Source organism: Sarcophilus harrisii, chromosome 1 (genome assembly GCF_902635505.1).
Source record: "Sarcophilus harrisii chromosome 1, mSarHar1.11, whole genome shotgun sequence".
NCBI lineage: Eukaryota > Metazoa > Chordata > Mammalia > Dasyuromorphia > Dasyuridae > Sarcophilus > Sarcophilus harrisii.
In genome coordinates this window covers 243,758,633-243,785,476 of record NC_045426.1, presented here as the reverse complement: position 1 = coordinate 243,785,476, position 26,844 = coordinate 243,758,633, and the positions used below count along the sequence as shown (strand labels likewise).

At 32.4% G+C, this 26,844-nt stretch overlaps 1 long non-coding RNA gene across 5 annotated transcripts in view; it reads left to right on the top strand.

Annotated features, from left to right (window-relative positions):
* The window catches only part of LOC116419394, a 140,332-nt gene that overhangs the window by 9,131 nt on the left and 104,357 nt on the right, over positions 1 to 26,844 (top strand). For all 5 annotated transcript variants that reach the window (XR_004229697.1, XR_004229701.1, XR_004229696.1 and 2 more), the window contains exon 2: positions 18,405 to 18,471. This is a non-coding gene — a long non-coding RNA (uncharacterized LOC116419394). The remainder of the gene's footprint in view (positions 1 to 18,404; positions 18,472 to 26,844) is intronic.

Sequence of the window (26,844 nt, the reverse complement as noted above, 5' to 3'; positions counted from 1 at the left end):
TGAATAGTTAATCCATATTCACTAGTAGTAGTGAAGATCTTTTTGTTAATTGAATGTTATTCTTTTAAATTTGTTTACATCTGGATCTTGTGTACCAAGTCTATTCCACTGATCAAATGTTCTATTTTTTAAGCAATCAAGGCCAAGTAGTTTTGATCATTGCTGTATTGTAGTATACTTTGATATATATATATATATATATATATATATATATATATATATTTCTTGTTACATGTAAAAACAATTTAACTTTTGTTTTTAAAAAATGTAAGCACAAAATTTTCTTCCTTCTTCCCTCCCATTTCCCCTCCTTGATAAAGGAAGCAATTTGGTATAGGTTATCCATGTGCAGTCATGCAAAATATATTTCCATAGTAGTCATATTTGGGGGGGGGACATAGTCCAAAAAAACCCGCCCTCACAACCAAGAAAATAATAAAGAAAATGTAAAAAAAAGGTATACTTCAATCTGCATTCAGGCTTCATCAGTTCTTTTTCTGGAAGAAAAGTGCTTTGAATCAAAAGTACTTTGAAATTATTTTTAATCACAGTATTTTTGAGAATAACTAAGCCATTCACCATTGACCATTATACAATATTACTATTACAATGTTCTCTTGGCTTCTCTAACTTCTCTTTGCATCAGTCCATGTAAGTTTTGATAGGCTTTTCTGAAAGTATCATACTTATTATTTCTTATAATTCCATCACAATCATATATGCAACTTGTCCAGTCATTCTACAACTAATAGACATTCCCTTAATTTCCAATTCTTTGCCACCCTAAAGGAACTGTTATAGATATTTTTGTATATATAGGTTCTTTTCATTTTTTTTATTATAATCTCTTTGGGTTACAGATTTAGTAATGGTATTTTGGGGTCAAAGGTTATGCATTGTTTATGCCTTTGGGGCATAGTTACAAATTTCTTTCCAGAATGATTGGATCATTTCACAACTCTATCAACAATCCATTAGGGTTCCAATTTTCCCACATTCCTTCCAACTTTTGTCTTTCTTGAGATTTGATATTTTCTTCTTCCAGACTAATTTTGTTATTATTTTTTCTAATGCTATAATCATTTGATAGTTTAATTGGTATAATACTGAATAAACAAATAAACATGTGTAAAAATGTGTAATGTTATCTTTTTTTTTCTACTGGTATGACCCAATAATGAACAATTAAAATATCTTCAATACTTTTTATTTGTCAAAAGTTTTGTACTTGTATTCATATAGTGTCTGTATATTATACCTTGTACTGTATGTTGTATATATTCCTACCTAATTTGGTCTAAATATTTCATACAGTCTGTGGTTATTTTGAATGTAATTTCTCTTTCTTTTTTCTTCCTTCTGTTTTTGGTTTTTAACAAGCAGAAAGTCTAAGAGATAGAGGTCTTATCTGAATAAAGCCTTTGTGAAGGTACTCCCAGTTCTAGTTCCACAGCAATGACCAAAGACCTTCTACCCAATATATCATTAACAGGTCAGTTAGAACCAGTTAGAAAATATCTGCATATGCACCAAAATTTCTCCAAAGCATTTCATTTCATCATTGAAGCAGGCTCAAACTCCTTTCCACTTAGCATTAGCCTCCCTGTATACATGATTATGTGAACTGGGCTCATTGACAAGCCTCCTGTTATACATTATTTAATTTTTTTGTTTAGATATCTGAAAGCAATTCAAGCTCTCCTTGAAATAGCAAAGGGAGGAATGCTATATTTTCCTTTTTTAATGTGAATTCCTTTAGGATATCTTCATTTTGTTGTAAATGGGCAATCACATGTTTTAGCCCTTATGTTTTACTTTCTTTTGCCTTTCTTGAATTCCTGTTGAGTTGTTTTATCTTCTTGAATTCTTGTTCAAGAATATCCAAAATCCAGTCTACCCTGTCTTGAACTCCAGAAACCAACCATGGACCAGCAACCTAGAAAGTTTTTGTCTTTCTTGAAACATAGAAGATTTCCTCCAAGCCAAGTGAAGCCAGCACGTTTATGTGTTCTTTTGTACAATTTAAGTACTCCACCTATGTAGTGTTATGCCAAAGTTCCCTTTTAATGGGGTGACCAGTTCCTCCAATTGTCCTATTTTGTAATTCTGCCTTAGGTTATGACCGTCCCCTCTTAATGGTTGAGATAAAGGTTTTATAGACATTCCTTAATGTCATTAGAATATCAGTAACCTCCTTCTATTAAGTTATCCCCACCTAGGTCCCTCCATTATGTCATTGTTCTTGTTATTCCATAAAAGGCTCTCTACCCTGATACTCGGGGCTAGACTCTTTGAGATGACAGTCTCCTCTAGCCCTGGGATCAACATGGATGCATTGGTCCCAGTATTTCTCTCCATTTAATAAATTATTGAATTGGTCTCTAATCTCTGTCTTGCTCAGTTTCTTTGGCATTACAGTAGAATGGCTTAATATTCAGAAATCCACTTGCCCTATAGACACACTTTTCTGTGTTCCCTTCCCTGACTTGGCTTGTAAAGTTATATTGAATAAAATGCTTTACTGATATATTACAAACTGTAATAAAGCAGGTTTTCTTTTTGTAACAATTCTGATCTAAAGTGAGGTATCATAAATAAGGAGAGATGAGGAAAAACTGCTGCCCACAACTTATTTTTTCCCCAGACTCCTGGTGTCACATTTGAGATGAGAGAGACTTTTTTTTCTTTAATTTTTTTTTTATTTCCTTTAGCTACATGTAAAAAAATGTTTTTTTGACAATCACAAGATTGTGTGATGATCAGTTCTGATGGGGGTGGCTCTCTTCAACAATGAGATGATTCAAATCCGTTTCAATTGTTCAGTGATGAAGAGAGCCATCTATACCCAGAGAGAGAACTGTGGGAACTGAATGTGGTTCACAACATAGCATTTCACTCTTTTTGTTGTTGCTTGCTTGCATTTTATTTTGCTGCCTTTTTTTTTTTTTTTTTTTTTTTTTACTGGTTTGTATACTTGTATAAATATATATGCATACATTAGATTTAACATATATTTCTACCATGTTTAACATAAAAAACATTTGTTTTTTAAATTTTGAGTTCTAAATTCTCCCCCTTCCTTTCCAACCCCCACCATTGAGAAGCTATATAAAATATTTCCATAAAAATCATGTTGCAAAAGAAAACATAGATCTCTCCATCCCACTCCAAAAAAAACCCTCAAGAAAAAGAAAAGAAAGTTAAAAAAGTATGTTCCAGTCTATAGTAAGATACAATCAGTTTTTCTGGGGATATGGATAACATTTTGATCACAAGTCCTTCAGAGTAGTCTTGGATCATTGTATCACTGAGAATAGCAGAGTCATACACAGCTGATCATCCCACAACTTTACTATTACTATGTACCTAGTACATTCCATTTTGCTTGAGCATCCTACTCATAATTTCTTATAGAACAATACTATTCCTTCATAATCTCTTATCACAATTTATTCAACCATTCTCCAGTTGATGGATATCCCCTCAATTTTCACTTCTTTGTACTGAAAAAAGAGTTGCTATAAATATTTTTATACATATAGGTTCTTTTTAAAAATATCTTTTGGGTATTTTAAAGTGATATTGTTAGATTAAAGGATATGCATGATATTAAAACTGTTTGGACATAGATCATATCTTTTGATCATTTATCAGTTGAGCAGTGCGACTCTTTTTAAAAATAAATTTCACTCAATTCTTCATATATTTGAGAAATGAGGCTTTCATCAGAGAAACTTATTTCAAAGTTCTTTTCCTAATTTCTATTACTATTTCCCCCATTTATTCTATTCTCTCTTTTCTTTCACCCTATCTCTCCTCAAAAGTGTTTTGCTTTTCACCAGTCCCTCCCCCCATGTGTCCTCTCATCTATCACCCCAGTGAGAGAGAATTTTTAAAAGTCTCTATTAGAGAGCTTGTGAAGGTCATTATCTGTACTACAACTTCACTGATGTTTGAACTTCCCCTGGTGGTGTCTTTTTTTTTTTTTTTTTTTTTTTTTTTTTTGGTCCATTAAAAAACCTTTATTCTTGTTAATGTTTCTGTTCCAAGTCTGTTTGAATCTCTTACTCTGCTGTGTGTGTGTGTGTGCGTGTGTGTGTGCGTGTGTGTGTGTGTGTGTGTGTGTGTGTGCTGGCCAGAGTTTGCCCAAAAGAGAGAATTTTATTTTATTATATCCATTACCTGCTGTAGGAGGGTTAGTCTGTTTAAGTGTCTGTCTGTCCCCAGGGGGATTGTGTGTGTTTCTTTTAGCTTATAGAGTGTTTGCAGGCTTTCCAGGAAGAATAGATTTGTCGTTTATCTGTTCTTCCCTCTATCATGCATCTGGCTTTTTGATCTTCTGTCAACCCCCTTTCCCCCCCCATCATTCCCCTACCCGATTCAACTACATCTTCTTGCCTATAGGTGGGCCAGATATCTCTTCAGCACACCACCCCCAACCTGTAGTAATAGACCCATGAGCCTTCCCTGCCTTCCCTATGTGTGTCTGTGAAAGGAACTGTTTAAATAAATTCCAGTAAGGGAACTCCAGTATCTGTGTGATTTATTATTCTCTCAAGATTTAGCTTCTAGTTAAACTGATAGTGCACTTTAAGAGGGGGAGAAGGGAAAGCACATCTAGATTTAAATCTGTTTTATTTATTTATTTATTTTTGCTAAATAGGCAAAATTAAGAAAATGTTTCTTTTTGTCTTCTGAACGTGTATGTGAGAGAAATTGGGAAGTGTTTTTATTTTATCTATATCTGTATGTGATTAAACTAATTAGAATTTTATCTGATCAAAATCTTTCTATCAGGACAAGATTAACAGGATTAAAAGGTTTCCCTTATCTATACATATCTGTGCCCTCCTGTCTGCTTGTACTGATATAGTTTTGTAAACATCTCTTAACTTAGCAGAGACTAATTTTAGAAGCAATGAAAGTTTTTTAGTTAGAAGATATTTTAAGCTTTCCAAATATCTAGGTTTTTAAAAGATCTGTGAGCACAGTTGTTAATCTTTTTTTCAGTCTGAATTTCAGGGAAAAGAGTAGAAAAAAGAACTCAGGGAAGAATTTGGGAAGCTCTTCCCTTGTTCTAATATATTATTCCTTTGAAAAATAAAAATAAAGAGGAAGCAAGGATTATTGTTAATTGCAATTTCTAATAATAACTAAGATTTCTATAATACTTTAAAATTTCATTTCACATTATTTTGTTAGTCTCACAGCATGCTCAGTAAAACATTTGTTATCTCCTTTTTATAGATGAGGAAACTGAGGCTAGAAATTTAATATCTTGTTCAAGATCATTCAGCTAATAAATGTCTGAAGCAGAACTTAAATTCATACTTTCCTAAGCTCAAGTTCTTTGCTCTATCTAGTATACCATATTGTTGCTATTTGTATCTGTTCCATGAGGTAAATATGAACTTAAGCAGATTAAAATAGTTGACCTGAATCAGGTTTATGATGAGTATAAATAATGATTTTATATATTCAAGATTTCATGATGAATTTTAGAGTGGAGGAAGATCCAGTGAATATTTGGAGTCTATGTAATATGTTCATTTCTTACATTTGTCTTTCACAGACGAGGAAATTAGAAAGTACAGAAATTTTTCTAATTCCTCCTATGTGAAAGACATTTTTTAAACTGAGTTTCTCTATTTTTATTTGCAACAAAAGGGAATATTTGTTGTTCATGTTAGAAACATGGGGTGTTTTTTAGATGTGGTAAGAGTTCTTTAAACAAATCTCTTAAAACTACAATTTCCAAAAATTTTGCTATGTTCAAATGATTAATTAAAAACAAGTTGTCTTATTTACTCCCCTCCCTTATTTTGCTAAAACAATGATTTTTGTGTTTTCCTTTAAGATAATCTTTCTTAAATATGATTTATATGTTTTATTGTTGAAGAAAACATTATTGTATTTTGTTTCTACAGTATGATATTCAAATATGTTTGAACAAATCCTTTTTTGTGAGAATGTTAAAACTGTGCATATTACTTAGAATGATTTAAAAAATTAAAGTTATATCTTCAAAACTGGACATTGTACAGTGTTAGATCATGCTTTGAAAATCCAATTCTTTCCAATAATGAGATAAAATTTAAAACCTAGACACTGTTAAAAAAAAGAAAAGTCCTTTAAATTTATAGACAACTAATTTTAAAAAGAATTTTTTTTAGCTTGATTCTCTAGATTCTTAAATTATACATAATATGTGAAGAGACTTTTGCCTTTAATACATTGTAGAAATGCTCAGACTTCCCTTTTCCCTTAGCGAGGAATCTTTAGGGTACTTGTGTAGCCAAAGTACAAATTCTTTCCCTGAGAATGACTGTCTAGACCTTTATTATTAATTGAATATGTGAAAAAGTTTTCAAAATAATTTCAGGGGGGAGAGGAAAAGAATTTGGGAAAGCTGTCTGGGAAAAGTTATGTGGGATAAAGAAATGGCTTTATGCTTAAGAAAAATTATTGGTTTACTAAAATATGATTAATAGAAAATTAATTTTGGATTGTAGAGTCTCAGATTAATTTAAAAGCTACATGGATTCTGTAAATTTATGAATATTATCCCTCTATGAAGAAAAGCTAACCATTTGTCAGTGTAACTTTTAAAAATGACATAAAGTGGGATTTGGAATAAAATTAAACATGAAGAAGTTGCTTGTCAAATATGTGAATAATTAATTTAGTGATTTGTCCATTAGAAATCTGAAGCTTATTACTGTGGCCTATTTAAATGACTGTGTTTCTGTTACTGGCTTTCCTATTTAAATGTGATGCTTTCTAGTGTTTTTTCCCCCCCTTTCTGGCTCTCCTTCTGTTTCTCATAGTCTCTAGAAACCCTGATAAATATGGCTTTCTGAAATTTTCAAGTTAAAATCCTAAGTACACAAATTAATAGCTAAGATTTATTATCTTGATTAGAATTTTAAATGTATGTATTTAATTGAATTGTAAAAAAAAAAAATTAACTCAAATTCTCATGAATCTGTTATCTTACCCCTAGAATTAATTTGGAAAAAAAAATCAGTACAATTAAGCAAATCCAGGAATAAATCTAAAAGAGGATAGTTCCCATTCTACTTGGAGAGCAAAGCTCGTGAGTTGCTTTGGTAATACATTTCCAATGGAAAGGCTTATTGGACACTTCACAAAAGTATGTTTATTTTCTGGGAGGAGTCTAAACCATAGAGTGATCCTCTAAATTTTGGAAGAACTGTGTAGGACTCAGGGAAAGTGTAGCTGACAGGAGGAGAATTAATTGATGTGGTATTTGAGTTTTCTTTATGTTTTTTGTATCTGTTGATAGTTTTATGAATCTTTGAAACATTTTCATTTTCAGTAAAGTGAAATAAAAGTTGTATTTGGTAACTTGAGTGCTTGAATATGAATGAGGGAATCTTTTCTATTCACATTTAGATAGAACCTAAACATGAGCTATATCATGATTATATTATGAGATTTTCCTGGCATATCTTCAAAGAGGAGCAATGAGCTAAAGAGACAACTATCTCCTTTGGGGTCAGCCCTCAAAATTGGTCCATGTGAATCTAGATTATTTGGGAAGGAAGGAATATTAAGTCACAAATTATATTTGAAAGTGTTTTATAACCCTTAACATATAGTTGGATATAAAACTTAACCTATTATTGCTCTTCACAAATAATAGAAGAAAGGCAATTTCCTTGCCGACAACAGATTAAAAAAAAAAAAAAAAAAACAGTCTGAGGAAGAAGCCTTTTAAACACTATGAAAAAAAACATAAATCAGTATGGTATTTATTGAACACCTAACTCATACCCAGAAGTTTAGGACAGAGAATTGTACTTGTACTCTCCGCTTTGCCCTATTCTATTTGGAAAGTATTTGGTCAGATATCTCTGTGTTGCCAAATAACAGCTTAATTTCAATGCTTTTAGAGTTCTCTCTCTCTTTTTTTTTTTTCTCTAGAGTTGATAGCTGTAAGAATATATGAATATTTAAATGTCTGTACATATAACTTGTTCTAACAAACCCTAATATCTCTTTAAACTAAATCACACATTAATTTTAAAGTTGTTTTTCCATGAGCTTAGAAAAATTGCTCATGTCTAATCTATATTGGATTGCTTGCTGTCTTGGGGAAGGAGGGGAGGGAGAAAAATTTGGAACACAGTTTTGCCAAGTTGAGTGTTGAAAACTATCTTTGCATATATTTGGAAAAATTAAATACTATTAAAATTAAAATTTTTAAAAAAATAAAGTTGCTAAGGAGGCTATGAAACTGCACATGCCCTTTGATCCAACAGTGGCACTCAGATGCATTAAGAATACAAAGAAAAAGTTTAGGAAAACAAATTGAATTCACACTTGCACAAGTGCAAGGAAATTGAACATTGGTTTGCAATTTATTGCAAAGGTAGCATCAAGATACTTTGGGAATTTGAGGATTGTATTCCCAGAGGGTGGCTACTACTCTAGGTTCTAGGAGTACCTGCTCACCAGCCTCAAAATGTGTTGTTCAGTTATGTCTAATTTTTTGGGATTCTGTGGACTATAGCATACCAATGCTTTCCAGGGGATTTTCTTGCCAAAGATACTTGGAAAGATACATTTTCTTCTCTAGTGGATTAAAATAAACAGAGGTTTGTCATATAAACAGATCAACATCTAGCTGCCTTGAAAAAATATACTTCCTATTAATAATTATCCAAATGAAATAATTGACTCTTAGTAAAAGCATCCTAATGTGGTCTAGGTCCTGGAGGGTTCTAGTCCTTCAGGTCCTGGAAATCTTTTTATTACCAAAAATCCTCACAAACCCCTTCCCTGGGGCAGCATTTCTGCTGGGCAGGTTATATAACTGGCATCCTTTGTACAACTTGACTTTCTATTGCCAGGGCAAGCTCTCACTTGAGTCCAAAACTATCTCTTTTTTCTGCTGTCAGAAGCTTTCCTCTTTGAAGTTGTTTCTTCCTTACTCATTTGAATATATGTCAGTCTGGAATTTATCTCTGCTCCCTGCTAAATTTCTCCTATTATAGCAGTGTCTCCTATTAGATGAGTGACTCTGCTTCAAAGCAACATGAGTAATAGGGGTAGGGATGGGGAGGTGGAATAAATCCCGTCTTTCCCACAAAGACTGATAAATTCTTAGAGGCTAGATTTCTCCTCCACTTCCAGCTTCTGGCTTGGATTTTCTCAAATTTGTGAACTAGCTGTCCAACTACTGGTAGAGTTTCCTTCTAGAAGAATAATTTATTGCTAGATGCCATGGCAATGGAGGGAGAGGAGAAAAAATCTCCCTGCTAATCCCTGCGGGGGTATTATTCTATAACTTTTCTGAATCTTAACTATATATATACTAGAATTCACAAATAATCCAGAAATTAATATGATTCTACATGAATATGAGCCTAACATAACTGATGATCCTGGACATTACTTTCACATACATCATATTATATATAAATTTACAAAGATCTCATAGATTATCAATTGGCTTCATGGTTGGAAAAGTCGTCTTCAACCCAAAAAGAATAAAGAAAAGAAAAGAGAAGCAAATTAAGTGATTATGACCATGTCATAGGCAAGACTGGAGGTATATATATATATATATATATATATATATATATATATATATAATATCAATTTGAAGATCTAAAACAAAGCCTCCTGCATCCTGTGCCTTTCACTAAAATATATGAAATTTATTTTTTGATACTCTTACAAGTGTCATAATTAAAAACATCTTAAATGAATATGAGCTTTATCTAAGACAATCACAATAAACTTTGGATAGAAAACACCATCTGCATCAAGAAAGAGAACTATAGAGATTGAATGTAAATCAACACATGCTATGTTCACTTTTTTTTTCCCTTTCCTCTGTTTTTTTCCCTTGTGTTCCAATTTTTCTATGGCAACATCATTCCTAAAGAAATGTATATTTTAAAAAAGTTAATATACATGTATAAAATAAAACAATAAAATAAATGAATAAAAATAAACAATTAAAAAAATACTATGAGCTTTATTAAATGGAATGAGGACAGCTAGATGGCATAGTGGGTAGAGCACCAGAACCTGAGTTCAAATCTGGCCTTACCTGTGTGACCTTAGGCAAGTCATTTAACCCCAATAGCCTTGCTCTTTTCCCCAAAATAGAATAGATACTGACAAAAGTTATTGCAGTATGGAGATCTGAGACAGACTTCTTTTGCTCTCCACCTACAAGTCAGAAAGGGACCAAGGGAGTAATAACTGCATGCAGAAAGCTAATATTCTTAAGCCTAGTTTTCTGTAAGAGGGATATTTTAATTGACATGAGATATTAAAGTCAGATATTGGAGATAGAACAACCCTACTCTAAAGTATGATTTGATACCATGGTTTCATAATCTTAAATGCATAGAGTTGTGTATTTGAAGTGATTTATTTCAGAAGCTTAATATGTAACTTATTTTTTATTTTTTTCCCTTTTAAGATAAGTGGTCATTATTCAACTAAAATTATTTACATTGAATTGGTATAATTTTACTAAATTTGATTTTTATTTTGCTATTTGCAAAAGAAACTTTATTAACAAAATAAAAAATAAAACACAATCAATACACATGATCTTACTAGTTCATCTTGAAAGTCTTCCTTCTAGTAGGAGGCAGGAGGGACACTGGATAGAAAGAACTCTGGACCCTGAATCAGAATAGACCCAGCTCAAATCCAGCCTCAGATACCTACTAGTTCTGTGACACTGGACATAAAATTTAACTTTTTTTCTGCTTCAGTTGAGTACATCTGTAAAATGGAGATAATGGTTTTTGGGAGGATAGTGAGATTTGCACCCTTTGAAGTAATACATAAATGCTAGCTAGTAGTTGTAGTTGGAAAACTCTTGGTATAAACACAATACAATATCATTACAACTATTTAAAATTCTTTTGAATTCTTGTAGCAATTGCTAGTTTTTTAAAGTGAAGTTTGTTATTACACTATTCAAAGTACCATATTAATTTCTAACAGGAAATTACATTAGTGATTTCTACAGTAGGCTCCAGCTCTTAAAAAAAAAAGTTATAAACCAAGAACAAACCTATAGTTTTTACTCATTACTTTAAAACTGATGACAGCTGTAAGAGATTGAGATTTTTACAGATTGACAAAAGGAGGGGAGTCCCCAAGTTGCAAGTTTCAGTAAAAGAATATACTAATTAAAGTTTATTACATTTAGCATTCCTGTATACTTTCCAGCTGCTGGCTTATTTACTTTTTTTTATATACCCAAAGGGCATGATTGATTCTCCAAGCTTATCACTAGATGTCTCCAATGTAGTGTTACCAATGACCAAGACCTTACAATCCTCTCAAATTAATTAAGGAACTTCTTCAAACCTTGTTTTCACTTTGTTGGAAAGCTCCTTAACACATCCTTTACACATAAGCAATATACCTTCCCTTTCTACAAATTTTAAGTAGTATTTTGGAGGCAGAAAATGGATAAATTAAGAGCTGAATTAAATCACACTGTCTTTCTCCAAAAATGGAAGTGTTAAGTTCCACTGTGAGGTGTTTCCTCTTTATTTCTGGGTGACTTTTTCCTATATGCAGATTCTTCTGTATCTTCTGTGTTGCCTTGATACCACTTTATCTCTCCTTCCTGGAGGCCTATTTAAATCCATTAATGAAAGCACTAATGTCTGGCTATATATACTCAGTAATATCACTGTTACCAGAATGGCATTTATATTATGTTCTGTCTCCTGGATCTTTCATGAGGGAGTTTTTATGTGTCACTTGAAAATACTGGATAGCACTCTTTATTAGCCCCAAGATACTCTTGCCCATCAATACTTGTCTAAACCCTATGAGCTCATGCTATGACTCTTAATCAGAGTGAAAGAAAGGTCAAGAAATACCTATATTAAAAAACATCAATGAAAATTGAGTTGCTACAGGTAAACATAATGTTTTCAACATGAAACAGAAAATTAAACAAAATGAAATGGAAGAATCACCTGTGAGGAAAAGAGAGCAAATGGATATTCTGCTATTAGTCTTATCATGAAATAAATAGCTTGAATTTTAAGTTGTCAAGTTGTCTACTTTCCTTTGTTTTTTGGATAATGTTATTCTTTGTATTAAAAAAATTCAAATTTTAAGTAACATAACACACTAAGATAATTCCATCCTTAGGATATAGGCATTTGGGTAGTTTGTTTTACAGTAGTGAGTTATGATCAATTTTTACTGAACTGTGTACAATTCTATCTTGTCCACATTGTTACTAAGGGCATGCAAGAAGTTAGTGACCTAAAGTCAGTCACAAACCTGGAAAATAGCCTTTCTATTTTGTTCTAATTATCTGAATAAGTCAACATACCCCCAAATTAGGATTTACCTGAATATACTTCTATGGATATCATGTAAAGAGTAGGAATTTAACTAGATTCTCAAGTCCTTTTTTAGGCTCAATTTTACCATCCTGTTGTGAGGGAAGGGGGCAAATGAATCAATCAATCAAATAGAAAAGATGATTAAATCAATCATAGATATGAAACTTGGAAAGCTTGGAAAATCAAGACATTTCAATTATGTGCAACAGGAAGTTTCTTTAGATTGGCTGAGGACCTGGGAAATGTTCTGTAAGACTTAGGGGAAAAAAAACCTAATTTGAAATTAAAAGATTTGAGTCCTGAGTAGTTTAAAAGATTCCAGCAAAACCTCTGAGAAATTCATCCAATTTCTCTACTCTTGGGCTCAATCCTGGAGAATAGAATTGTCTATGTCAGGGACTGGTGATCAGGAAAAGTGCTTTTGGTCTGAGAAGTCAAAGATATGGTGAGTAAAATTATATAGGATTGCATTGAAATGCAGTTCTTTATAGGAAAAATGTCTATATTTGTTTGATTTGAGTTAACAAAGAGAGATTAAAAAGCTTGGAGAATGGAGTCTACATGAGGTAGCAAGTCAGATGTCAAAGAAATGGTTGCATGAACTGAAACATTTTTAATCTGGTCAGTGGTCACCTAGATAGAGAGTAATGAACTGTCTGAAATAGTGTTCATTCATCAATCAGGAAAGCTCAGTCTCAAGGAAGGAGTTCTGTGATTTCTGAAGGTTTAATAGTCTGGGAAGAGTTCTAGATTTAAGCTTGGGAAAACTTGATTGAAACCCTGGCTCTATCAATGATTATTTGTGTGACCCTAGCAAATCCCAATTTCTCTAAGATATAGAAAGATTATGACTTCTCCAAGATCACACATTTAGTAAGTAGTAGAACTAGCATGTAAATTTAGGTCTCCTGACCTGAAAACCAGTGTGTTCTTTCAGTGCACTATGTTAATGACAATTAAAGACTGAACATGACCTTTACTTTTTTTTCTAAACAATATTTAAACACAGAATTTTGGAGATCAGCTAAAGAAACCTCACTTTATAGATGCTGAAAGTTAGTTTCAAGAACTTTAAAGACTTTTGTTTTTGTACTTGTATCCTTAATGGCTAACATATAGTAGTTACTTAATAAGTGCTTATTTAATTGAATTTTTGAAGTTACTCTATAAAAGATGGCTGAAAAAAACAATACCATATTCCAACTGTATCTCATTTTGTTTGGAGTAGATCACCTTATGTTAGATAAAGAGAAAACACAAATGTAAAATAAAAGGGCACAGTTAAATAAACAAGTAATGAACCTGCAGCTATCCTCTTTTGGCAACCCATGTGATAATAAGACATAGGAATTCACATTAAAATGATCTACGGGATTACCACTAGGATGATCTTTAAATTTTTAATGTCATATCAAATTATAGAACAGAATGAATATGAAATGAAGATTCAAATCCATTTCATGAAAATTCCTACATGGCAATTGTTTAGAATGTTTGTCAATTGGGGAACAAATACTATTGTATTGTAAAAAATGATGAAAGGGATGTTTCATAGAAATATGAAACTTTGTGAATTGATGAAAAATTAAATAATCAGATCCAGAACAATTTATATAATAATGATACTACTAAGACAAAATTTTTTGAAAATTTAGGAATACTGATTAATACAAAATCCAACCACAATTACAAATGAAGACTCATGATGAAATATGCTCTCCACCTTGTGATAAAGAGGGAATGGACTCAGAGAGCAGATTGAGAGTTTTAAAATTATGGTTATTATATTATTATTGTAAATAATAATATTACAATACATAATATAAATAATATAAAACATACAGACATTTATGTTGCTTGACCATATATGTTTAGAGCAAGAATTTCACTTTTCTATCTTTATTGGGAGAAAGAAGTAGAAAGGAGATAAGTCAAGTATTTCTGAAATCAAATATAATTTTAAAAATCTAAAGACACAAGGTCATTTTAACAAACACATTTCCCTTTCTCGGGAATTTTGGCTTCCTTGCAAAGATCTTGTTTTACGATGGAGCTAATGATTTCCATTTGCTTTTTTGTTTCTTCATTTAAAGGTACTTTGTTTTTTGAATATTTTTTTTATTATGTTTTTGGTGTTTTTTAAATTGTTTTGGGGGAAATACATAAGATTAGTTTTCAGGTTTAAACTAAAAGGAAATTTCAAAACTTTCCTTTCTTTCCTTTGGAAATTCACAATGGTATAAGTGAATTAAACATATTACTATAAGCAAAACTAAATAGAGGATAAAGCAATACTATATAATACTAATAGAGGATAAATTGAGAATAGGCAAAGAGTATCTGAAATATTCCAACTATGTTTTTATTCCAATTGACAGTAGGCAACTGCACCTGAAACATGAAATTGTTACAAAGAAATAATGCTGCTAATTTAAATAGACATTGCTTTATTTGTAAGCAAAATTCTTTTAGTTATCCAATCTTTCCATTCTAGGGCTCAATCATGGGGAGTAGGATTGTCTCTCTCAGTCACTAGATTCCTCTGGTTTGGGGAGTATCAACAGTGTTTGTCTTATTTTCAAGGACTGATGGTGACTAAACCATCCATGGCCATCCCATCACCATCACATCCAATTCTTTATTTCAGTATCTGATGTAAATGATAGCCATTCTAAGTAAAGGTTCAGCAGTGACTGAGAGGGCAAATTTACTGCCCATTGATTTACATAAATCCTGTGAGTCCTTTGAAATACCCTTAAATGAGTATCAGATACTAGAACAAAAACTGAGAAATAGAAACCTGACCACTTTACATGAAATACAAATATTTATTTGTTCTTCTGAAAAACAATTTGGATTCTAGATTCTGATAAGGCAGGTGTTTTGGGAACATACTTTAAGGAAAAGTCTTGCCTATGTCTCAATTATTTCATATATATATATATATATATATATATATATATATATATATATTCAGGTTATAGAAAGACAAATTGAATCTGACCCTTTTCTTTTTCAGTTATTTTGAGATTTAAAAGAGATTTCACAGGGAATGTCCCATGGCATTGCCAGAGAGATTAGGGTATTGAAGATGAACTCCTACTGATGAGGACAGAAATCACCCCATATTTTTATACTGGACTCCTGTCACTGCCCTGACCTTGTGGCTGATGGAGGTCAGATTCTGACTGAAAAATTAGCTTGCCCCATCCTAAGGGATTATGGACAGCAGTAAGATGGGGGAGGATGCAGAGCATGCATGGGATCCAGGATTCAGTCAGTGTTTTCTATCACAGTTAAGGAGTATCAGATTAGACTGTACTGCTGTTGCAAATCCCTGAGACTGACACCCACAGGGAGTGATTCCTCCATTTTTTATCCCTTCTTCCTTCTCCATTGTTCTGTGCCTTCAAGGAAAGTTATGTGTTTCCAGAAAGTAATTTGCATTTCTTTTTTTTTTTTTTTGCATGTCTTTCTATTTACTTGGACTTAATGATAAATATGGTGAACTCTTTATACAAATGCAGCAAAGAAGGAGAAGAGAAGTACTTGGAAGGGAAGAAAAAAAAGTTTTTTTTACAATTGTGGTATTTGTAATATGTAATACTGATCACTCTGATCCCCACTGGTCAACTATGCAGGGTTCTCTAATAACTTTAAGAGGGACTGAGATATGTAGACTCTCTGCTGATGAACCCAGCTCAAACTTAGATTAATGTAATGACCAATTTTGGTCTTGAATAACAGATAAGAAAACATTACTTCTGCTTGGTAAAGAGATGAGAGACTATGGGCATAATATGTTGCAAGCACTATTAGCCAAAATCAGTGGATTTGTAAATTTTGCTTTTTTACAAGGCAAGAAAAAGGGAGAAATATGGTGTTTGGGGAAGTAATAATGGCATTGAAGGGCATCAATAACATTAAAAACAAAAAATAAAATGTATGGTTTATCTGGGATTTTTTGGTGAGAACAGATAATGTTCAGTAAATTATTTTTTAAAATTGAATATAATTTTTAAAAAGTATATATTTTTAAAAGGTTTAAAAAAAACATTGAATATATCCAAGTTATTTTCCACTTGTCTAGGTTGTGGTAAGACAAATGGAATGAGATGTGCTAAACTTGAGAGACAATATGTGGCAATGGAAAGAGTACTATATTTGGAGTCAGAAGATATGAACTTTAATCTCAGCTCTGCTAATTACTACAGTTAGTTACTCCTCAATTTTCTTATCTGTAAAAAGAAAAAAATAGACTATATGACTTCCTAGATGCTTTTCACATAGAAATCAAATCCTATCATCTTATAATGTGGAGTCAGATATGATTGTAGCTCTTACATTAATGGTATGATTATAGGAAAGGAAATTCATGTCTTGAATGAATGAATTGAACATCTGTGTTACTTATTTCACAGTGTTGTCAAGTAAAGGATTTGTAAAACTTTAAGTGTTATATAAATGTGAGTTATTGGTATAATTCATATTAATTGATTGTACAATTAGAAAAAATAGTGGTAATAGAATTAAAGATATAGATAACAATCTTAAATGAAAATCCAAGGAGACTAAATTAAAAAAACATTTTATATATCTAATGGCCTTGGGAAAATATGACAACTTGATGTCAAGTAGACATAAAACTAAAATGTTCATATATTGCAATACTTACACATAATTATAATCATATAAAACAATCTAGACTAAGACTCTACTTTTGTTCTTTGGAAAGTTACTTAAACATCTAAGAAAGTAAATCTGATTTTTTTCCTTATTGTAAGCAAGCTGTCTCTATAATTGAGAACACAATCTAAATGTCACATGTTACAATAATTTGCTTGCTTTAACTTTTGAGGCATTATGATTCTTTCCTTTTATGCTTTAAAGAGTTTTTATGAATTGAAGTTAATTAAAAAACAATTGCTTTTAGCTCAAAATTAGAAAAATTACTAATGTTTAAGGAGAGATTGGGCTATAATACTTAATTTATAATTATATTTATCTCTAGAAAAATTGTGGAAAAATTTAAGTGGAAAAATTTTGGGGTAAAGAAGTAGTAGAGTGTATAGATCGTCATTTCTTGGGGAAGTTGGGGAAAGATTTTTTCTTTGTATTTTCCTCAGCCTTTGAGAAGATGGGTATAACTGGCTGCTGCAAGATCGTTAGGGGGTTAATAGTTCTCATCCATTTTTTCTTTTTTTTTTCCTTTTTTTTCCTCTTTTTTTTGGGGGGGAGGCACAACTCAGTCCTATTCACACTCTTTTCTCATTTCTGTGACATCATTTCTTTCTGGTTCAACTGTTAATGTTCTTCTTTATATCACCAGACCTTTAAAGTCTTTTCCTACTCTAAGTTTTTCCTACTTTTATACAAGTACCTGGGGATATAAACAAGCTCTCCATTTAATAAAAGCCAGCTTCTATCATATCTAATTGAAATGTCTGATTGATTGGAGGAAGTATTTAAACTTTGTTCATACCTAATTCTAATTGATTGAGTCAATCAAAAAATGTTTTTACCCAACAAAGAAAGTGTTTTTACCCTACTCATACATAAAGATGACAGATCTTTTGGAAATAATTACTTAGGATCAGGAATATTTACTTGTTAGAGGAAGTTATACAATTCTTAGTAGGGTTGGGGATATTTGGATAAGCTGTACTACAATTATTTCAATTTAAATTTGCAAGATAGTGCAACAATTATCCTCAATTTATTGTCTTTTGGACTGATCTGCTTTACAACTTAAAATTTCTTTTTGTGTAACATGAGCAATTAGTAAATATTTGTTGACTGCAGGCAAACAGATTGACCAGAGGGCTTGGAGTTACTAAAGAAATGTATGAAGAATTGTTGGGGAAATTGGATTTTGCTAATAGAATTCTAGGTATTACCAAATGCATTTGATTAAAGTCATTCTCATCATTAATAGATTTCTGTGTCTATATAAGTCTCTACAGATAATACTGTTGCATACTGACTTTTATATACTTAATTATTTTTCACATATCTTTATCTTTTCTTCTTCATTAGATTGAATTACTCTCAATGGTAAGAGGATGAGTCTCCCATTTATTCATACCTCTCTACAGGACCTCATGTAAGTATTTAGTACACAGTAGATGCTTGGTAAATGTTAGTTACCTTACAACTTTAAAGATCTTGGGAATTCACTAGCAATAACCTGAACATGCTTTGAAATCAGAAAAGAGGGTTTTCTTTTTTGTTGTTAAAGGAACTAGTAATAAACCTTAGTCCCCCCCGCCAACTGAACTAAATCTTAAATAATTTTCCTTTAAAAATCAAAAGAATTCTTTATTTTCAGTCACCTTCAGATATATTTCTTTTCTTGATCCCAGGCCAGGGATTAACCAGTGTGAAGTGCAAACACTTCCAAGCTAGCTCCACAGAAACTCCAAGTGGGGAATCTTAGAACTAGTTGGGTTTGGCTGGAACCTCAGCAGGAACCACAGACAGCCTCTTATATGGCCTAGAGGAGTTGGGGATCTGAGTTCTTGAAGACTGAAGGAACCTCTGCTGATTAGGAATGCCATGTCCAACTGTGCTTCAGAGAAGTTGTCCTGGGCAAAAAAGAACCAGCACATCTAATAAGCACAAAAACAGTAGGCAGGGAAGTTGCTGGTTGCCAGCACTTGCAGGAGGGTGGAGCTTTTAGTTTGGGCTTCCAAGTCAGAGAGGAGAGCTAAAGTGAAGCTAGAGGCACCATCCTCCTACCCCAGGATTAGAGGTGCTTACACTAATAATTCTTATTTTAAAAAACAAACAGGCCAAGAAGAAGGAATCGAACCATAAAAACTTATTATGGGAATAGGGAGACAATTGTTCATCTTCAGAGGGGGACCCTGAAATAGCTTCTTCTATCCCAAAGAATAAAGTTTAATGGTTTCCTGCCCAGAGAGAATTTATAAACTTAAAAAAGAATTTAAAAAATCAAATGAAAGACATCAACCAAAAACATTTTTTTTTAAATTAGAACCATCCAGGAAATTATGAATATTATAAAAAAAGTTAACCAACTAGAAAAGGAGATACAGAGTCTTAAAGATGAAAATAATTCTTTGAAAATTAGAATTGAGCAAGAGAAAGCCAGTGAAGCCAGAAGAGACCAAAATATAATGAAACAAATAATGAAGCAGAAAATTGGGAGAAAATTTTTTTACAGCCAGTGTTTCTAATAAAGGCCTCATTTTATTTCTAAAATATATAATTGACTCAAATTTATAAGAATACAAGCCATTCCCTAATTGATGGATGGTCAGAGGATAAGAATAGGCAATTTTCAGATAGAGAAATTGAAACCATTTCTAGTCATATGAAAAGGTGCTCTAAATCACTATTGATTAGAAAAATACAAATTAAAACAATTCTGGGCTACCAATTTATAGTTCTCAGATTGGCTAAGATGACAGGAAAAGATGCTAAGTATTGGAGGGGATGTGGGAAAACTGAGATACTAATGCATTGTTGGTGGAGTTGTGAATCGATCCAATCCATTCTGAAGAGGAGTTTGAAGCTACACCCAAAGGACTACTTTGATCCAAAAGTATTCCTATTGGGTCTCTATCCCAAAGGGATCTTAAAAAAGGGAAAAGAATCCATATGTGCAAAAATGTTTGTAGCAGCCCTTTTTGTAATGGCAAGGAACCAGAAGCTGAATGGATTCCTATCAGTTGGGGAATCGCTGAATAAGTTATGATATATGAATGTAATGGAATATTATTGTTTTTATAAGAAATGATGAGCAGGATGATTTCAGAAAAGACTGGAGAGACTTACATGAGCTGATGCTAAGTGAAGTGAGTAGAACCAAGAAGATATTGTACACAGTGGCAACAAGATTATGTGATAATCAATTGTGATGAACTTGGCTCTTTTCAATAATGAAGTTATCTAAGACAATTCCAAGAGACTTGTCTTGCAAAAAGCCATTTGCATCCAGGAGAAAAATGTGGAGACTTAATGTGGATTGAAGCATAATATTTTTCACCTTTATCGTTTGTTTGTTTTTCTTACATTTTCCCCTTTTGATCTGATTTTTCTTATACAACATCATGAATATGGAAATATGTTTAAATGAATTGCACATGTTTAACCTATATTGGATTACTTGCTGTCTATGGGAAGCAGAAGAGGGAATGGAGGGAGAAATATTTGGAACACAAAGTTTTGCAGCGGTGAATGTTGAAAACTATCTTTGCATGTATTTGGAAAAAATTTAAAAAAATTATCAGCATAAAAAATTAAAACCTCCAAATTCGCAATTTTGGGGTAAAAATTCAACATTTGACAAGATTGTTGGGAAAACTGGAAAAGCAATTTGGCAGAGGCCAACATCTCTCACTGTATACCCAGATAAGCTCAAAATGCTTACATGATGTAGACATAAAGAGTGATATCATAAGCATTTTAAGAGAGCATGGAATATTTTACCTGTCAAATCTCTAGATAAGGAAAGAATTTATGCTTAAACAAGATGTAGAGAACAATGTGTAACATAAAATAGATAATTTAAGCATATTAGATTAAAAAGGGTTTGCACAAACAAAATCAATGCAGCCAAGATTAGAAGGAAAGCAGGAAACTGAGGCAGGGACTTATACAGCAAGTTTCTCTGATTAAAAACATTTTTTTCAGATATATTGAGAACTGAATCAATTTTATGAGAATATTAATCTTTCCCCACTTGATAAATGGTCAAAGGATATGACAGGCAGTCTTCCAAAGAAAGTCAAAGCTATCTATAGTCATGTGAAAAAACATTCTAAATCATTATTAATTATAGAAATATACAAATAAAAACAACTCTGAGGTACTACATGACATCTATCAGATTGGTTAAGATGTTGGAAAAGGAAAAAAGATAAATATTTGAAGGGATTGATTAAAAAAAAACATTTGAAGTGATCAAACAGTACTGGAGACCAATTTGGAACTCTGACCAAAAGGCTATAAAACTGTACATATCTGGTCCAACAATATCACTACCAAGTTTATATCCCAAAGTGATCTTATATGTAAAAAATATTTATAGCTCTTTTTCTGGTGGGAGAAAAGGAAAATTAGGGAAATATCCATCAATTGGGAAATGGCTAAACAAGTTGTAATGGAATACTATTGAACTATAAGAAATATGAATGTAATGGATATCTATGGAATCTAATGGAATACTATTGGTATATAAGAAATGATGAGTAGACAGATTTCAGAAAAATCTGGAAAGACTTACATGAAGTGATGCAAAGCCAAATGAGTAGAATCAAGAGAACAATGTAGCTATGTATCATAACAACAATATTGTACAAGGATCACTTATTAATGACTTAGCTATTCTGAGTAATACAATGATAAAAAAAAAATTCCAAAAGACTGGTAATGTAAAAGTACTATCAATATCCAGAAAAAACAACTGCATGCACACTGAAATATAATTTTTTATCTTTATTTTCTTTTGCAATGTGGCTAATAAGGAAATATATTTTGCATGACTTTATACGCATACTTTATATCAAATTGCTTACCTTCTCAAAGGGGGAAGATTAGGGAAACGAGAAGATGTGGTATTCTCTTCTTTAAAATATAATGGTTCTCTCTGGGAGCAGGTTTCTTGGGGAGGTTTTCTGGAGGCAGCCTTAGTTTCAGTTCAGAGTAATAATCACGCTAAATACAGCCAGCTGATAAAATCCAAATGTTTATTTTCTCCTTCCTTGGGCCTGGTTAGCTTTCTTAGAGGCCTATCTCCTTCCTTGGTTCCAAGAGCTCTTGCTGCTAATCTTTTGCCTCTGCCAGCTTTGGCTTCTCTTCTTCCAAATATCTCCAGCCAACACTAAGGTGAAAGTTGGAATGAATCTGACTCCACCTCCGAGAGTGGGCTTGGGGCTTCTGTGTCTTCCAGAGTGCTCCTCTCTGACTCCTGGCAATATTCCAAACTGACTCTGACTCCCTGAAACTCTTTTTATGCTTGGTGTAAAAGGTTGACTCCTCCGAGAGTGGGATTATGGGACCCCAGAGTGGGATTATGGGTTTCTGACTTGTGAATTTCATACTGAATACTGACTTGTGAATCTCCCCAAAGTGTGAACTCCAATGAGTATTTAAATACATTAGTGAGCTAGAAGATTTGCTAAGTACCATGCTAAATTAGGCATCTGATTTATCACTTTGTAAGGATTCACTCTAAGGTGTGAAACAATAAGCATCGTATCAATTCCATTGAGTTAACACTAGGATTCTAACATCTCCCTTGAGTTATCACCTTGTTTCAAGTTCTGGCTCATAACAAGAAGAAAATATGAAACTCAAAAATTTTTCAGTGAATATTACATATTTTTACATGGAATGAAAAAAAAGAAAATAAAATAAGAGATAAAAAAGAAATTATTGAAAATCCCAAAGAGCTTTTGGTGGGTTGTATAGGTCATATCTATTGATATTTACCATATTAAAATATTTTGTCTTCATATGAAAATAGTTATAACTTCAAGTACCCAATGAAAGAGTTTTAAAGAGCCCCTAGGAGGTTTCCAATCACACTTTGAAAACTACTATTCATAATCATACAGGTTACTCTAGAGTAGAGATGGGAAATGACCTGAGCTAGATTAAGGCATTGCTATTCTAAATCTAGTTATCACTTTTAAATCTGGTTATAAATTTTAATAAGTTTCCTCAGAGTTCACAATGCTTCTTAATCTTTTGCACAAGATTCCATCAGAAAATCATTGGATAATTGAAAAGAAGAGAAAAAAAGAATTAGTGGAGGGTATTGCTTTCTTGGAAGTTCAATCAAGCACTGATAAGTTTTCTTTCATTCAAGTAAATCTGAAAAAGAATTTAGACTGGAAAAATATTTATTTCTTACTATTATCCCCTTTAAAAGACATCTTTAACATAGTTCCACACTTCATATTACTGATAAATTATATGACCATTTTGGTTCTAAATCTATAAATTCATTGTTTGAGATTAAAAGAAGGGGTACTCTCTCATGGGAGAAGAGATTCCTCTATTTTGAGAACTCAAACATTTAAAAATTGTGAATTTCTGCAATTTTGGTAATTTCTGAAAATATCCCAGAGCATAATCACAAAATTATCATTGGACCTAGAAAGAAAATTAATAATAAGAAAAGTCAAGGGTTTATTTCATTGTTTCCAAGTGACCTGATGGCATCACATCTACAACCTCAAATTGCTAAACCAGGTTAAAAAAAATAGAGCAGCTAGGTCACCCATTGGTTAGAGCAATGGCTGTGGAGTCAAAAAGATGTGAATTCAAATTCATCTTTAAACACTTACTAGCTTGATTCCCTCCCCCTCAACTTCCCCTCAAAAGCTAAGCAGACATTTTAGATATCAAAGAACATATAAACTACACAGATGCACAAATGTAGAGTTCTTTATGTACATATTATGGAACTTCCTTGACTATTATGTATGTGTTTGGTTTTGAAGTTTTGTATGTACATGCACTTAGTTTAGTACATGCTTATAATTTACTATTATAATTTAAAAATCCAGAAAGTGATTCTTTTTATAAAAATAGTTTTATTCAGTTTCATAATAAAGAAGCTTGCACATAAATTTAGCTTTCTAAAAAAGTTGAAAAAACTATAGTGATATGTGTTACCTCGTACCATAGCACAGTTTTAAAAAAAACTTTATAATTAGAATAATGCTGGTGCATGTGCTTCTTACATGAAGAGAAAGGCTGTTTAAAATTTCTGTAAAGTCAAGTTCTGTACACATTTCAAGCAGTTTCCTGTACATAGTCCCACTAAAACATTTAGAACATTTCTAATTTACACATACCATATGCCTGAATACCCAAGCAAATACCACCCCTTAAAATATTTATGTAAAAATAAATAGTATATCAGCAGAAAACATGCACTCAGAAGTGAGACTTGATGTTTTATGACTTAATTCCAAGCCTCTATATATAACATGTTCACAAAGCAGCATTTTCCTTTGAGGAAAAAGTACTAATTTCACCAAGGGACAACTATTAAGAAATCATTTACTGATACAATCCTTTTAGAATTGTAGTTTTAGAAGGAAAAATAATCTCTGCATAAGAAGTATAGAGGGTAGAGGTATAGATCAGAATCAAAGACCTCGGTTAATGTCTTTCCTCTGACATATACTGGCTGTGTGACCACAGGCAGATCCATTAATCTCTACTAGTGTTCAAAGTAACTCTTTAAGACAGGTTGCCTTTCTGCATTGGCATACAGAGCTTCCACTCTGGAAACTCCCATATTCTGATGAAATTACAGATCCAGAGTAAAATTTCTATTTAAGAATAGCATGAAAAAACTATCAAATAATTCTTCCTTTATACTCTTCACTGATGAAGCCCCACTAAAATAGTTAACAAGTATTTATATGTATGTGTGTATATTTATATTTGTCTCTCCCTGCCCCCCCCCCCATTAGATGGAGAGCACCTTGAGAGCAGAAATTATCTTTTAAATTTGTTTGCCATATATTGAAATCTATCTATATATGTATATACATGTGCATCATATATTTGTTATATACACATATTAATTCACATTTAGATCACTATTCATATAAAGAATTAATATCAATTACAGAGGAATGTGGTGGAAGAAACATTTATATAGTACCTACTATATTCCAGGACCTGTTCTAAATGCCTGAGACCAAATTTGAACTCAGGGTTTTTCTGATTCCAGGCTAAGTACTCTTGTCTACTGCTCCTCAAAGGGGAATGATCAAATCTTACATTAACTTAGAACATGACAAGGAAAGAAGCTAAAGTTTCACTGTAAGAATCTGGATAAGATATATACTTGATGAAGTTATGGTTTTAAGAATCTTAAATATCCATCAATTGGAGAATGGTTGGGTAAATTGTGGTATATGAATGTTATGGAATATTATTGTTCTGTAAGAAATGACCAGCAGGATAAATACAGAGGGGCTTGGAGAGACTTACATGAACTGATGCTAAGTGAAATGAGCAGAACCAGGAGATCATTATATACTTCAACAATGACACTGTATGAGGATGTATTCTGATGAGAGTGGATTTCTTCAACAAAGAAAAGCTCTAACTCAGTTTTAATTGATCAGTGATGGACAGAAGCAGCTACACCCAGAGAAGGAACACTGGGAAATGAGTGTAAACTGTTTGCATTTTTGTTTTTCTTCCCAGTTATTTTTACCTTCTGAATCCAATTCTTCCTGTACAACAAGAGAACTGTTTGGTTCTGCACACATATATTGTATCTAGGATATACTGTGCCATATTTAACATGTATAGGGGGGGAGGAGGGTGGAGGGATGAAGGGAAAAAGTTGGAACTGAAGTGCAAGGGATAATGTTGTAAAAAATTACCCAGGCATGGGTTCTGTCAATAAAAAGTCATAATTATGAAAAAAATAAAAACAAAAAAAATAAAAAAGAACATTGTTTTTTAAAAAAAAGTCTTAAATACTTTTTCTATTTATCTAGATTTCAAACTCTTCTTTTCCCATTCACTGTAATTTTCTCCAGGCCTTTTTAAATATCTCCCATAAAAGATCAACTAACATACTGGAGGACTTCCTCTAGTTCTTTTAATATCCTAGTGATACCCACGTAGCACTCAATCTGTCTCTCCATTGTTTCTCATCTGTAATACATAACCACTACTCTGCATTTTTCAGTCACAAAAATCTTCAGTTATGATTTTTATGAAACTTTTTGTTTACAAGTCAACTTTGGTCATATATTTCAGTCTTCTTACAGCTTCTTGCAGACTTCATACAGTTACCTTCATCTTCCCATTGTCCTTCAGATTATTTATAAATTTGCTTGCAAATTTAATCCTTTGAAATTCACAAAATTCTATGATTTACATCCATATCATATCATTTGGAGTTGCTATTAAAGAGATGGAGTTTTGGGGTACTAAGCAGATTGGGAATATTAAAAGCAATTTTCCAAATTGAATTCAATCCACCATTCCCCGATTCCCTTAATTCTAATGCTTTCTCTCTGTTGATTATTTTCAGTTTATTCTGTACATAGCTATTTACATGTTATCTTTCCATATTGAGAACATTTTGAAAGCAGATATGATCATGTATATTTCTTTGTCCAACATTTGGCACAGTATTTAGTACATAAAAGGCATTTAATAAATATTTATTGACTGACCAAATGATTATTTCCTCCTCAAAGTACTAGGATCATCTATTTTTTATCTCCAGTGTCTATCCAGGGTATGTAAATACTGATAGATTAACTCAATGGGCCATCCAACTGAGAAACACAGTATGGGTACCTTGTGTTTTCCACTAGCTTTGTTTTCTCAGTGTAAAAGATTAAACTTATTTCTTTCTTATCACTATGGATTTTGCTGAGATGGTTTTGTAGTAATTCTGGGTTGGCTTTAATTTGTACAATTGATAGGCAGGAATTGAGAACTTTGCCATCACTAGAGG